This window comes from Gossypium hirsutum, chromosome A02, assembly GCF_007990345.1.
Source record: "Gossypium hirsutum isolate 1008001.06 chromosome A02, Gossypium_hirsutum_v2.1, whole genome shotgun sequence".
NCBI lineage: Eukaryota > Viridiplantae > Streptophyta > Magnoliopsida > Malvales > Malvaceae > Gossypium > Gossypium hirsutum.
In genome coordinates this window covers 48,040,614-48,056,192 of record NC_053425.1, presented here as the reverse complement: position 1 = coordinate 48,056,192, position 15,579 = coordinate 48,040,614, and the positions used below count along the sequence as shown (strand labels likewise).

Genomic DNA, 15,579 nt, shown 5'->3' with positions numbered 1-15,579 from the left:
TATCAGACTCGGGATTTTGAAGTCGAAGTCGCCCACACTATCAAAGCCCCCCCCTTTTGGTACAATTTTGGTTGAACTTCGAAATGGCATGTATAGGACTACCGTTTGTTGTGGGTCATGGACCCTTTGGACTTGTATAATTTTGGATAGCCATGCGAAAATGGCTTATATATGTTTGAGTATAATGTTATAATCATTTGGTATGGATAAGGTTATTGAGAGGTGTGGATATGCTTGACAAGGATTGGCCATGGGAATGGTTAATCACTATCATAAATTGTGCTATTTATGCAAAAAGGGCTAGTTGAATCATGGAAACTATGAAATAGGTAAAGTCTACCTTAAAGGCAGATGCTGACAGCAGCAGTGATGTAGATTTGGAAAATCACTAAAAATAGTAGGAATGGAATTAAATAGTGAATAAATTATGTAAACTAACCTTGATGAATCTATTTTCATAGCAAAGTAACGAAACAATCATACGGACAGTATGTTAAGAGATATTCAGGTTCTTGTGAGACAGGGCCAGAACGGTTTCTGGATTTCCTGTTCCTACTTTGGAAATTCATTACAAATTAACCAGAGACAATTAGGAGTCAAGCCATATATGTATAGATTCCTCTCTGAGTCTAGTTTCTATAGAAACAAACGGCATCAGTATTGAAGCCCTGTACAGGGAGATATCCAAGTCGTAATGCGCAAAGGTCAGTGTAGTCGATCCTTGTAACATGGGAGAATTTGACTAATAAACTGTACTAATTGGCCCAACCAAAAATTCTATAAAAAAATATGTAGATGGGCATATGAGTCTAGTTTAGGGAAAATTTACGGAACTGGATTCCGAGTTTCTGAACACAAGATATGATTTTTAAAGCGACTAGTACGCAGATTGGCAGTGTCTGGGAAATTTTTTTTAAGCCTGTTAACACCTCGTGTTCGACTCCGGTGACGGTCTCGGGTTCGGGGTGTTACACAAGGAATACATTTACTATCTCCTTTTTGTTGAATTCGAGTAGTGACCCAAGGCTCGTTCATCCCCGAAATATTCATCAATTTCTTCGCAAAAGTTAGACCATTAAAAACCTTAGCATAAGCTTTTCTGACTTGAACTTTTGGACACCTCAGCAGAGTAGTATATTCCTCCATGGTAAGCACCAAATCCACTTCCCCAAAAGTGAAACAATTGTAAGCAAAATTCCAAAATGGAGCCATAACTCAGAACAGATGCTTGTCCACCTTAATATCGAGCAAGTAAGCTATATCACCATAGCTCTAATAGAATAACTATTTGGTTCCCTCATCCCAACGAGCCCATATATCTCTCAACTCCTGCAACTCATTCTACGTTACATTGATGCGAGTGAATTTTTGCAACTCTGATGTATATCCTTCTGCCAGGCTATCCCCTTTCTCTAATTGTAACTTCTCTGGCCATGCACGGACGGCCGCATTATCCTCAACTTTATCAAAAAATTCATTCTCCATGTTAAATCTTCTAACTTAGTAATCGAATACGAATCAACACCTCATTTAGTATGCAATGTTATGCAAAACACAATCAAAACAAAACACAACAAGTCAGTATCAGATATTAATAATAAAATACAAGCAAAAACAAAAAATAATCAAAACATAGATATGGGCAACTACTAAGGCTTAACACAGCTCTACCTAAGGATAGCTCTTAAGGTTCACTATATGTGATTCGGTTCTAAAGAAAAGGTACCTGAACCAGCAGATTCCTCAATCCTCACCCATTATAGGCTCATATGGATCGAGTTCGGTTCAGGGGAATACATTTCCTTATGACCATGCGGAGATGAAAATCTCACGAAATCATAGGTATGGATGTATCCCAGAAGCAATCCACTAGCCCATGCGGAGGTGAAAACCTCACGGAGGCATAGTTTCTCACTTCCACTTAAAGGTATAACCACAACGGTCATGCAATGCAATGCAATATTATTCTACAAGACTTGGACCATAATAATCATGCAAACAAATGCAACAAAGAATCATGATTTTCAAATTAAAATTCCAATTTAGACAAAAGGACAACAAATAATCAATTTTATGGTTTGACTCTCTTGTTCAATCCCTAGTGGAGTCGTCAAGCTGTCGAAACCATTTTTTATTTTGAAGAAAAATGGGAATCGACTTTTAAAACAAAGTGCAGAGTCGCCACCAACCTTTTTTGTTTCAGTGTGATTGGATCACCTAATAAAATATTTTATTTCATTTAAATCCATTTTGGTCTACATAAATTTAAAAATGGGTTCGGGGGCCGGTTACGTATGAGGAAGGGTTAGCACCCTCACTATGCCCAAAGATTGGTACCATATTGATTACATGCTTTCCTTATGTTTAAGATTTTAGAAAAATTTTGAAATATGGTTTATGTTAAAACGTTTGAGTGATTTAAGTTGGTCGTCAAAACTCTCTTGCTTCAAAGGTATACAGCATCACACCCAGTACGATAGGACACGATTCTTTATACCTTTGAAAACACGATTGATTTTTTACTTCCAAAAGCTTATGCATTGAAAATTACAAAAGGGTTTCCAATTATTTAGTCCAACGAAGAATCAAAACCTAGCACGGTAGGGCACGATTCTTCGAATTCCTAAATATTGAACATTGCCTTATTTGAATTTTTTTTAAATGAAACATTATAAACTAGCTCAAAACGTCTTAATTTTACTTGTAATAAAATGAAATAAATTGATTTTAAAGAGTTAAAAATTATAATGCAATATTTGTAAACATAAAAAAATAAATAAGGGGTAATACGCATGCATAAAGTACAGTACTTGGTGACTAAAAATACAATAACCCTATTTAGTCGATCAAATCAAACAATTAAATATAACAAATCTAAGAAAAAACATAACCCACTTTCCAAGCATGGATGGAGGACAATTGATATAACAATACAACAAAATAAAAATAAAAATAATATACAAAAATAATATATAACCTAATATAACACAGTCAATACCAAATATACAAAAGAAAAGGGAAATTAGATAAGGCAATTTCAAAATAATGATGAACTAATGAACACATAACATATATAATATATGAATTGATGAATTGATAAATTTGAAATAATTTGTATAAAAAAACTAGGGATATATATATACAATCATTAAAATGAATATTATAGAATGAAGACATTTGAATCAAATAATATGCAAAGTGTTAAAAACATTTGTTTAAAACTGACAATATACACGCAATAAAGGAGAATTTAAATAATATATAAAATATGAAAGGATAGTAAAAATACATAATAAGATATAATCTTAGGAAATAAATTATACACATAATAGATTTACAAAACATATATATATAAATAGATTTAGAAGCAAATATTTGTAAAAATAGCATGGAATTAATATTGCGTATAAAATTAAATTAATTTTATCATAAATTGTATATGTAATAGATTTTAAAAACATAATTATGTATAGAAATAAATTTAAAAGATGTATACAAATCAAACATATGTACCAATATATACGTATATATAATAATTTAAATAATACATAAGATATGTAGGATTTTCCTTTAAATATCAAAGATATAATTAAATATATGAATAGATTTAAAAGAAATTATATGTATAAAATAACATAAGATTATTAATATACATAGAATAAAATTAACTTTATTATGAATTATATATATATAATAATGTATAAAAACATTTATATAAAATATTATACAAAAATGTTAAAATGATATGATATGAAAATTTTACAAGAATGACTTTAAAAAACAAAATACAATTATTAAAGTAACTCAAAATACAAAAATAAGTAAACAAGAATTTTAAAAAAATGAATGTGAAATGAATCTTAAAAAAAATGATGGAAAAAACTTAATTAAAAGGGATAATTTACAAATGAAATAAACTTTTGAAATTAAAATGAGGACCAACGCGCAATGCGTACAAATGCACAGGACTAAAACTATAAATAATTCAGATAAAAAAATGCAGTGTTTAGGGGCGGGCTAAAATGCAAAAGCACACAAATTTCGGGAAAAATTTAAAAAAAATACATAAGGCGCAAATAGGAGCCAATTGAAATGCGGCGCCAAGGGGAAGGACTAGCCATGGAAATTTCCCATTTGAAGCGCAAAGGCGCAGATCCGGGTCCTGGAACGGGTCGACGCGCGGATCCCCCCTCCCCTAAACGGCGTCGTTTTTAAATCAGCTATTAAAACCTCTTTTCACTTATTTCCTTCTTTAAACATAGCAAATCCTTTAATTAAAATGAATCAAAACTTTGAATTCTGCTAGAGTTTCATTTAGCAGCCACCGAACCACCATCTAATTTGATGGTCTATGGTGCACAAGCAGTGACCAGATCTTGCCAACGAAGGCCACCCCATGGAGATCTGGTAAGCTACTATTTCTCCTTTTCTTCTTTGGGAAAAAAATTTAAATCCAATATTATTCTTTTAAAAAAACGTAGCAAATTTCGAAGGAAAATGCTTCCACACCATTCGAGCCTCACGCATGTCTCCATACTTCTAAGATATTTAGGCTCTCATCGGTATCGTTTCAGGTATTTTTCCATTCTTCTCATGTGAAAGTGATCGTGTGATTTCGTGATAGGTTTTAAATATTTATAATTAATAGTTCTTGAAACTAACTATTATCGGGATGTAGGCAAGTGTACCTATCGAACAGTAGTATAGTTTTAGCAAGACTAGATTGTCGAACCCAAAGGAACTAAAAGTACTAGTAATGATTGTTTTTTTAATATCTAGCCTAAGAATAATGGGGTTTTGTTTTAACTAACTAATTATCTAAACTAAGAACTCACAGAGAATAGAATTGGGGAATTGCTTTTGGGAAAATCGATTGAATTAAGACAATACCTAAGGAAAAATCCACCTAGACTGTACTTGTTATCTGGCTCCGAATCGGACGATTTATTCATTTAACTTGTACCGTAGAAATCCTTAAGTTATGTTATTATCCTTATTCAAGACTAATAACGTCTAATCCCTATATTGAATAATCGATATTTTTCTCTAATTAACACTCTAGGGTTGCATTAACTCGATCTATGGATCCTCTTACTAGGTTTCACCTTAATCTGGCAAAATCTTGTCACCCTATGTCTAGGCGCGCAATCAACTCTGCTTAATTATGACAAATGTACTCTTAGACAGGGTCTATTCCTCCTCTGAATAAGAGCTTGTCTTGAATTAGTATCCTGGGATATCAAAACAAGAATTAAGAGCACATACTTAAGAACAAGTTAAATATTTATCATACAATTCAGAAAATAATAACAAGATTCGTCTTAGTTTTCATTCCCCTTAGGTATTTAGGGAATTTAGTTCATAACTAAATAAGAAAACATCTCAGAATAATAAAGAATACAAAACATAAAGAAAACCCAAAACTCCTGAAGGGGAATTGAGGAGAGATCTTCAATCTTGATGATGAGTCCGGCTTCTGAGATGAATCAACCGGCTTTCTTGGAATAATTCCTTACTCCCTATTCTGTGTGTCTTCTTTTCTCCTCTTCTAGGGTGTATTTATAGGCTTTGGAATGCCTAAGAGCCCTCAAAATTAGCCTTTTCTGAATTGGACTCAACTTGGGCTCGGCAGGGACACGCCCATGTAACACGCCCGAGTAACACGCCCGTGTGCGATTACTTCAGGCCGTGCTCAAGCCTGCCAAATTGACACGGCCATGTGGTCTTCTCGAGTGAGGAGGTCTAGGCCGTGTTAAATTTCGTACTTTGGCCCATTTTTTCGTTTTTGGCCCATTTCTCGTTCCTTTCGCTCTCCTATGCTCTCCTAAGTATAAAACATGAAATTAAAGCATTAGGAGCATCAAATTCACCAATTCTAATAGGAAATCATCCATAAAATGTGTTAAACATGGGGTAAAAATATGTATAAATTACGGTTTATCAAATACCCACACACTTAAGAATTTGCTTGTCCTCAAGCAAAATTCTCAACTCATAATCAAAATAAATTCTTCTCAACTTATAATTTCTATCGATAATATCTCAAAATAATCCATAGGTAATCATACATTGAGAATTCAACTAAAAGAACATAAAAGTTTCAAACATTCCAAGTTGACTATTAAATTATGCAAACATAGGTGTCTCTCCTTATCTGAGTAATTACCTTTGATTCAGAATGTCACAGAGTTTCACATCCTCATTGAAGATTCACTCAAATCAGTCGAGGTGTTTAAGGACAATAAATGATGCACTCAATAGTCAATAATGAAAAGTTATTACCATAGGCTTGCATGAAAATCAAATCTCCACCACTATAATTTAAGATGATACATCAATCAAAAGGTCTTTAGAGGGTTGTAGTGAGGATTGGTTAGAGGGTGTGGTCACAAGCTGAAAGAAAGGATTAGAATCAAGATTGAATTGAAAAATTGTCTAACTAGAAAAAAAATTGATATCACTTGCATACAACAGAGCCTCTTCTCAAAATATGGAATTACCAATGTGTATACATAGTTTTTTTTTAAGAACAAGTTAAATAACATAGGCTAACTTATTACAAACAAGACATAGCTAAGCAATTTCTTCAACTCAAATCTCAACAAAAATAGAGATCAAATTAATTTAGGGGATTTCAACAATAATGGGTTAAAGGTCAATATTGAGGTTAATACAAGGAATGGCTTGTTAGGCTCAAAAGGGTTTACTAAGGGTTAATTGTGGAGGTAGGCTTTTCATGGCATGAGTGGGTTAATCCTAAGTGCCTTAATCAATTTTTCATATCAAATCAAACGATGTGGTCTCGACATGCATAATCAAGCAAGTTCTAGAATAACAGTTCAATACTGATGCACCCAAAGCAATAATAAAAGTGAGCATGACAAAATTAATAAATGCTCAAAAGACTCAAAAATCTCACAAAAATTATGACTTTTTGATGTTTAGACTCATGAATTCCAATTCAAAGTAATACCTAGACTTGGGAAAACAACCTATAATTTTAAATTCATAAAAATCAACTTATCATGCTTGATTCTCTAATGTCTTAAAGTTTAAACAATCAATGCATAAATCCTTATGTTTTAATTTAAGACATATCAATCAAAGTCATAAATCAATTAAAATTTATCGTAAATATGATATGAGAGCTTTTCAAGAGAATAATGTGATTATTCAGGGATTTTTCTGATAATAAAATGAATGCCCCCCCACACTTAAGATGTACATTACCCTCAATGTACAAAGATAGGTATTATATAATATAAAAATAAGATAGGGAGAGAAGTGAAACTTCCTGTATGATGAATTCCTCAAACTAGAGTTTTGGAGAGTAATAGGTTCGAAAGTGGAGGAGGATACTCCGGCGGTCGTAAAGGTTCATTAGTCCATAAGTCCTGCGCCAAAAGAATATTATATCTACTGGTAGCTATGGTCGTGGTCGATCAGGACATGGCAGTCATGGAGAACCTTTCTCGGTGGAGTTTTTAGTTCCGATGCGATGATGAGCTTAAGAGCTCTTATTTAACTGTGATAAAATCAGGAACTTTTTAGGGGATATTAGGAGGAATAATTACTCGTAAAGAAATAACTGAATTTGATAATTAAAAACAAAATTCTAAAATCTAATAAAAATAAAAAGTAGTTTTAATAAAAATAAAAAAAACATAAAATAATAAATAAATATTGTTAAACATCTTCATCGTTGGATGGTTCGCGAGGTGGGACTAGCAGTGAGATGTGGAGGTGCTGACAAATTTGCTGTAGAGTAGCATCAATGTTGTCAAATCGTTGAAAACACTACTGCTCTAACCGGGTGAGGCGCTCAGAGATGTTAGCATATGAAGCCGCCGCATGAATTGGACGAGAGGGTGGTAGTGGTTAAGTCGGTAGGTCCTTGTGCTACGAAAGGACATCATCAAGAATGTCCTCATAGGCCTCCTCCTTGGTAGATTGGGCGAGACGATATTGAGGAGGGTAGGTTCCTCGGTGCCTCTCGATCATCCTCATGCTAAGGATGCTCGAGATACCTTGTGGAGACATCTGGCCGATGAGGGTGAAGGATGATTCTTAGGCCGCAGTGTTAAGGACCCCGAAGTGTCACGCTAGTCGAGTCACGTAAGGGCCAATGGAGATGACCCCCTTCCGATGCCGTTCCGTCTGGTGCTGAATCATAAGGGCGATGAAATAGGCAAGGTCGGTGACGTGCCCGTGCGACATACACCATAAGAAGTAGGCGTCGTGAGTGTTGACGACGCTAGTGCTCTCTCGCCTCCCTGTAATCGTGTGAACTAAAATGGCGTGTAAGTACCTCAGGGATGGTGGGAGAACTTATGCCTTGGAGTGGCTAGGATTATAGGAGGCTGCACCAGGGGCCAAAGTATGCTAGCACTTCGAGGGAGAAAAATGTATGCGGTGAGTGAGAGCATGTAGTTCATTTTCCTCCTTGAACTCATCCGTATATAAGCCTAGTGTAGCACCGAACTCTGGGATGCTTAGCTGGCGGACTAACCCACTTAGGCGAAACTGGACTGTGCCGGGATCATCGTAGTTCGTCATTACGGTCTGGAGATGGAATGTTGAGCATAGTTCCATTGTGAGCTCGAGATACGTCAGCTCGATAATCCCAAAGAATAGCTCCCAAGGGTCGGTGGTTAGGAGGGCCCGAATCGCATCAGCCAACTGAACTTATTCTACATCGGCCCAGTCGATACAACGGCTTGCAATTAAAGATCGAGCCCGAAGTATTTGGAAAAGTTCTTCTTGGGGCCCTCGCGGGAACTGCAGGAGAGGGTGACGAATTTTTGTTGTTGGACCCACGGAAGATGACGCTCCTTTCCTCTTCTTCGAGGTAGGTACGGTGGTTTTCTTTCCTCGTGAAGATGACATGGTACCTGTGATTTAGATTTATCAAGTCATCTTAATGAGTGGTTAATTAATAATATATAAAAGGAATGCGACTAAATTCAAAAAGGAAAACGCATAAATATATTCAGCCACAACTACTAAATTCAATTAAAACAATAAGTTCAATGACCCATTTCTTTGTGGCATTAGCATGGTGATATAAGTAAAAATGGCAAAGAATGGGATGCAAAATACTATATGAATGAAAAAAAAATGCCAACACAATATGCATGATTATTTCAACTATCCTAGCCATAAATATTCATTTCTAACTAATTAAATGTAGTGAAGGAATCATGTAATGAGTAAGATTTTAAACATAAGAAAGATGATAACTTGGTTGATAAATGAAATTTATGTGATTATCAATATGGAAATAACATGAAAAATATAGATTAATATAAATCAGTCAAATAAAAGGAAAAGGAGTAAACAAAAGCTAAAAGGAAGAGATTGGGCGTCGAGAACAGAGTTGGAGGCGGTGCACTGGCATGGCAGGGAGGCCGTGTGGAGTTGCAGCGGCTAGGGTTAGGGTTCTTGAATGGGGAAGAAAGTGAATTGTAAAACCCCTAGCCCGTGTCCGATCGCCGGTATAGGCTATGAGGTATGACCAATCTAAATATTTAATTTCAAACACATAATCTACCCACACAAGTATAAATCAAACTGAATACATACAGATTTATAAGTCATAAGTGCCATTTTCATACGGCCAAGATATTTACAATTTCAAAACATATTTTTGTCAACAGTCCAACCTATACATGCCATATCGAGTCCAAAATATAACTGTACCAAAAAGATCGATAGTATGAAGAACTGCTGACGATCCCTGAGTCGATAGCCAAAATCAACAATCTATAAAACAAAGAAATAAGAAACAGAGTAAGCTTTCGAGGCTTAGTAAGTTTTAAGCAATTCATACTATTAAGGCTTATCATTAAAATTGAACATTGAGTATCACAAAACTTGTATTCTAATTGTAATTCACTTGACCAAATATACACCAGTACATTAGTTACAAAACCCCTTGGCCGAATATGTGTGTATGAATATACAAGACTTCTTGTACATATTTCACTATTTACATAGATTATACTAATACCTTTAATCACATTCTTTCATATGGTGACTTACATTAACCAATTATATTATTGTCTTATCCTCAGATACCGAATTCATTCACACACACACATATATATAGTGCCGTGATGCTATTAAATCACTAAAAAAATCAATTCAAAAATAAGCACATAACATGAACCTTAACATGTAAAACATATAATACTTACACAACGATGTTTACCACTGATATTCGAAGTTGAAATCTTATTTAACTTACTGGTATCGGTTCTGTCAAATCTTAGAGCTCGGAATACATTACTAGCGTAAGCCTGTGGGTCTTTAACCCGGATATTTTTCCAGCACGTAGCCTGCGGACCTCAAGTCCGGATATATTTCTAGCATATAGCCTGCGGATCTCATGTCCGGATATATTTCTAGCGTATAGCCTGCAGATCTCATGTCCGGATATTTTTCCAGCATATAGCCTGCGGACCTCATGTCCGGATATTTTTAATCTCATACACATTTGATCATAACACATGTCAGTCACCTTATCACTTAATAGTTGCATATTACATTCGAATATAAACTCGATACACACATCATCATTCACATTTCAGCTCAATGGTTATATCTCATATCACTCATTCTATTCATCATTTAATCCTAAATTCAAAGTGGCCATCAAACTATAAGTCATATACATGCATTATATATTTTACATCTTAATTCAAGTGCAACCCAAAGATCACAATTTACCTACTATACTCTTATAGTGGCATCGTCAATTATATACTAAAGGAAACTACTTAAAACTTACCTCGGATATATTTGAACGGTTGCGAAATGGCTACTCGGTTACTTTCGCTTTTCCCTTATTCGAAATTTCCCCCTATGCTCTTCAGCTTTAATTCAACAAATAAATTGGTTTAATCATTTCGAACATCAAAGGCAATTTAAAGCTCTTATCCCTTATACTCAATATTGAAACCCAACTATATAACTAATTATATTAACACATCACCTTAAGTATATATTTTTAACTAACATACACCCATTTCACATACCAATTAACCATGAATAGAAATACATATATATCACCAATATTCTAATTACTTATTCGATCATATAGGGTAACTTCAATGCATTCTATATATACAATTTGCCATACACATACTGCCTACTTAACAAACCGAAATTACTATGACATATATCCCATTATAAACATCTCATATATATTGTATCATAATTGAATATTCCTTAGCATAAATGCATGTATTAACACTTTTGTAAAATATAACAACTATTTCCATATATAAATTTTTACTCATGCCAAGACCATAATCGAAACAACCATAAGAATCACCCAATCACCAACTATTTTAACACACCTAACTACTCAAAATCAACCTTTCATACACTCATATCTAATATCATAGGTAATGCCGAATGTTCAAATTCAACTAAATTTAAAGATTTAACCTATTCTTCAAAACTTCAAATACAAGGTAATTAACACATATACTCATTTTATTCAAAATTATACCCTTAATTCATATACAATGCCGAACCTTTTATTACTTAATTCTCTATTTATTTATTCAATCATCCAAACGACATTTGCTCCCCATTTGACATTTAAAAACAACATCACTCAAGGATATTCTTAACTCAAATTCGGTAATTACACTAGTACGCAAAATGGTTAAATTATTATTCTTCATTCATCCAAACTACTTACAAGTACGTTAACTAGAAGACAACCATGTATTTTATTTTATTCCCACCATGACCGAAAGCTCAAATTCTCCCAAAACTAAAAATTTTAACATGGGTTGAAATAAGAACTTGATAACTAACTTAAAAACAGCTAAAATTTTAAGAACTACTAAAAATTCTTTCCTTGATTTAAGCCTATGGTAACCGAATGAAGTTTTCTCCCCTTTCCTCTCTTACATTTCGGCCAAGAAGAACAAAGGTGAAGCTTTGCTTTCATCACCCATTTTCTTTTTATTAATTCATTACTAAATTAAAATTATAAAGCCATTATAATTAAATAATACATATATCCTATATAACATATCATCATGGCCGGTCACTACCTAAATAAAATGAATATTTGAGACATGCAAGTCCATCCTCTTTGTCACATGCATTAATAGGCCACTTAAGATTAACCTATTACATTTCAAAATTTTCTCACATAAATCCTATTTAATAATTTCACATACAATTGACCAAATTAAAACATGAAACTTTCACACGTGCATGTACACATACAGTAAGCATAGATTATAACGGTTAATTATTTTTATGACTCGGTTTTGTGGTCCCGAAACCACTTTCTGACTAGGGCCAAATTAGGGCTGTCACATAAATAGTGCAGGGTATTTATAGATTTTGGGGCACACGGACATGGCACATGCTTGCGTTCCCCAATTTCAGCCCATGTGATTCGCGAATTTTGAATTTGGGCGGGTCTGACATTTAGTACACTCGCGTGTTCCTTGGGCGTGTGGGGCACACGGTCGTGTCGCATGACCGTGTCTGGTGTTGTTCGCTTCTCCCACGCCCGTGTCAATCTAATAGGTTCGACCACGGGTGCTAGACACGGAAGTGTCACACGCTCGTACTATTTTAATAGTTTCGCCCACTGTTTTTCCACACGGACGTGTCGCACGCCCGTGTTGTTTTGGTAGGCTCGACCACGGCCATGTCGCATGGCCGTGGCATTTTATCGTAGCCCGTGTTGGGGAAATTTTTTGCCCTATTTTCACACGGCCCTAAGCACGCCCGTGTGCTTGGCCGTGTCTCTATGGAAAACCTGTATTCAAGAGCTCTGTTAGTAAGTTAGATGTTGAAGACTAAATTTTTAATAAAGTTAATACAGTTAGTGCTCGGGTTGCCTCCCGAGAAGCACTTATTTATAGTCTAAGCTCGACTTACCTCTCCATTGAATGGTCATGGTGGTTTGAGGAGTTTATACTCCTCATTCCTGCTATCGATCTTATCAAAATAGGGTTTTAAACGGGTGTTGTTTACCTTGAAAGTGCCGAATTTGGAATGACTCACCTCGATCGTACTGAATGGAAAAAACTAAGTACCGTAAGAGGGATTTCTTCATCCTTTCTGGCAGTGAAAATGTGAGGATCTATGGCATCTAATAAGACTTTATTGCCAACCTTGAGTTGATTTTGAAAGGTATAGAGCTCATTTTGGCTCAGTTTTGGTTTATCGTGTGTTCTTGGTTTATGTGTTAGCCATTCATCTAGCTCCTCTATTTGTAGTCTTCGTTCCTCATGAGTAGGTCCTCTACTATTGCTTGAAAGTGACTCATGTGCTTCTTTTAGACTCATTTTCTGCAAAGTAGGTTGCACCATATTGTTAGTTTTAGTAGAATGGTTTAAATGATAACCTTCAATTCCTAATGTGTTGCCAGAATTGTGAGCTTGAAGGGTGATTGTTTCGTCTTCCACTCGGAGTGTGAGTTCACCTGTGCCAACATCAATGATTGTTTTAGCAGTTGCTAAAAAGGGCCTTCCTAGAATTAAGGGAGTGTTGCTATCCTCTTCTATGTCTAGAACCATAAAGTCAACAGGAAATATAAATTTATCGATTTTAACTAGCATATCTTCAATAATACCCCTAGGGAATCTTATAGTTTTATCTGCTAATTGAATGCTCATCCTAGTCTATTTGGGTTTCCTGAGACCTAGTTGCTTAAACATTTTGTAGGGCATGACGTTGATACTAGCCCCTAGATCAGCTAATGCATAATTAACATCTAAACTACCAATTAAGCAAGGAATCGTAAAACTCCCTGGGTCTTTTAGTTTGTTGGGTAGTTTATTTTTGAGAATGGCCGAGCAAACTGCGTTCAGCTCCACATGCGACGCCTCGTCCAACTTCTGCTTATTTGCTAAAAGCTCCTTTAAAAATTTCATCGTGTTTTCCATCTGCGATAGAGCTTCAATAAACGGTAAGTTAATATGTAATTTTTTTAAGAGTTCAAGGAATTTACCAAATTGTTCATCTGAGCGGTCTTTCCTTGTCGCATTGGGGTATGGCACACGAGGTTTATATTCGACGGTCACTGGTTTGTTTTTATTATAATCTACCTCACCTTTACCTTTGCTTACCACTGTTTCTTGCCTTAGTTCTGGCTCAGTCTCAACGACTCCTTCGGCATCTTGAATATTAATTGCGTTGAGCTATTCCCTTGAGTTGGGTTCAGTATTACTTGGCAAGCAACCTTGTGGTCGTTTGGAGATTAGTTTGGAAAGCTGGCCTATCTGAGTTTCGAGCCCTTGAACCGACGCTTGTTGATTTTTAAGTGTTGCCTCGGTGTTCTGAAAACGAGTTTCTGACACTGATATAAACTTTGAGGGCATCTCTTCAAGGTTTGGCTTCTTTTCCTATTGATAGGGTGTCTGTTGGTAGCCCGGAGGATGTTGTGGTCTTTGATTTCCTTCACCGCCCTACGAGAAATTGGGGTGGTTCCTCCAACCTGCATTATAAGTGTTACTATATGGATTGTTTTGAGGTCGAGGATTATTACCCATGTAATTTAATTGCAGTTATCCATGTTGTGGCCATAAGGTTGGTATTCCGAATGGTCTGTTCCACCTCCACTTGCTTCGCACTGCATTACTGGGTGAACCTGTGAAGAACTAAGAAAACCATCAATTTTTTTATTCAAGTGTTCTATTTGATTAGAGAGCATAGTGACCGAATCGACGTTATAAACACTGGCTGTTTTCATTGGCTTTGTCCTCATGACTTGCCACTAATAGTTATTCAATGATATCTCTTTTATGAACTCATAAGCATCTTCAGGTGTTTTATTATTGATGGTTCCGCCAGCAGCTGCGTCAACCCATTTGCTGAGTCGAAGGATGCAGGCCGTTATGGAATGTTTGAACCTAAAGCCAAAGCAGTAACCCATGGTGGGGGCACCTCCTCAAAAGGTCCTTGTATCTCTCCCATGCATCGTAGAGTGTTTCTAAATCCATCTGCACAAAAGAAGAGATATCATTACGTAATTTAGCCGTTTTAGCCGGAAAAAAATATTTTAATAGAAATTTTTCGATATTTGTTCCCAAGTAGTGATTGACCCTTGGGGTAACGAGTTCAACCACTGTTTAGCTTTGTTCCTTAATGAAAAGGGAAACAACCGAAGACGTATGACATCATCAGAAATGCCATTGATTTTAAATGTATCGCATAGTTCTAGGAAGTTTGCTAAGTGAGCGTTGGGATCTTTATCCTACAAACCGTCAAATTGAACAAATTGTTGTATCATTTGAATAGTGTTAGGTTTCAGTTCAAAAGTATTTGCAGTTACAGCAGGTCTAACTATGCTCGACTCAGTTCCTGTTAGAGAAGGTTTAGCATAATCATACATAGTGCGTAGAGCAGGATTTTGATTAACTGTAATTGTAGGAGGTAGCCGATTGCCTTGGTTTTCAGCCATCTCTTTGGTTGAGGGTTGAGTATCATCTTCTTATTTGTTCTCTGTGTATCTTAAGCTTCGCCTTATTTCACTTTGGTTTCTGCAAACCGTGCGATCAATTTCTTCGTAAAAAAGTAGTGACCCTGACGGGTTTGTTC

At 35.6% G+C, this 15,579-nt stretch overlaps 1 non-coding gene across 1 annotated transcript; it reads left to right on the top strand.

Annotated features, from left to right (window-relative positions):
- Positions 1-14,907: 14,907 nt before the first annotated feature.
- LOC121217409 (small nucleolar RNA R71) lies at positions 14,908-15,014 on the top strand. Its single transcript, XR_005913515.1, has one exon. It is a non-coding gene; the product is annotated as a small nucleolar RNA R71 (small nucleolar RNA).
- The last annotated feature ends 565 nt before the right edge of the window (positions 15,015-15,579 follow it).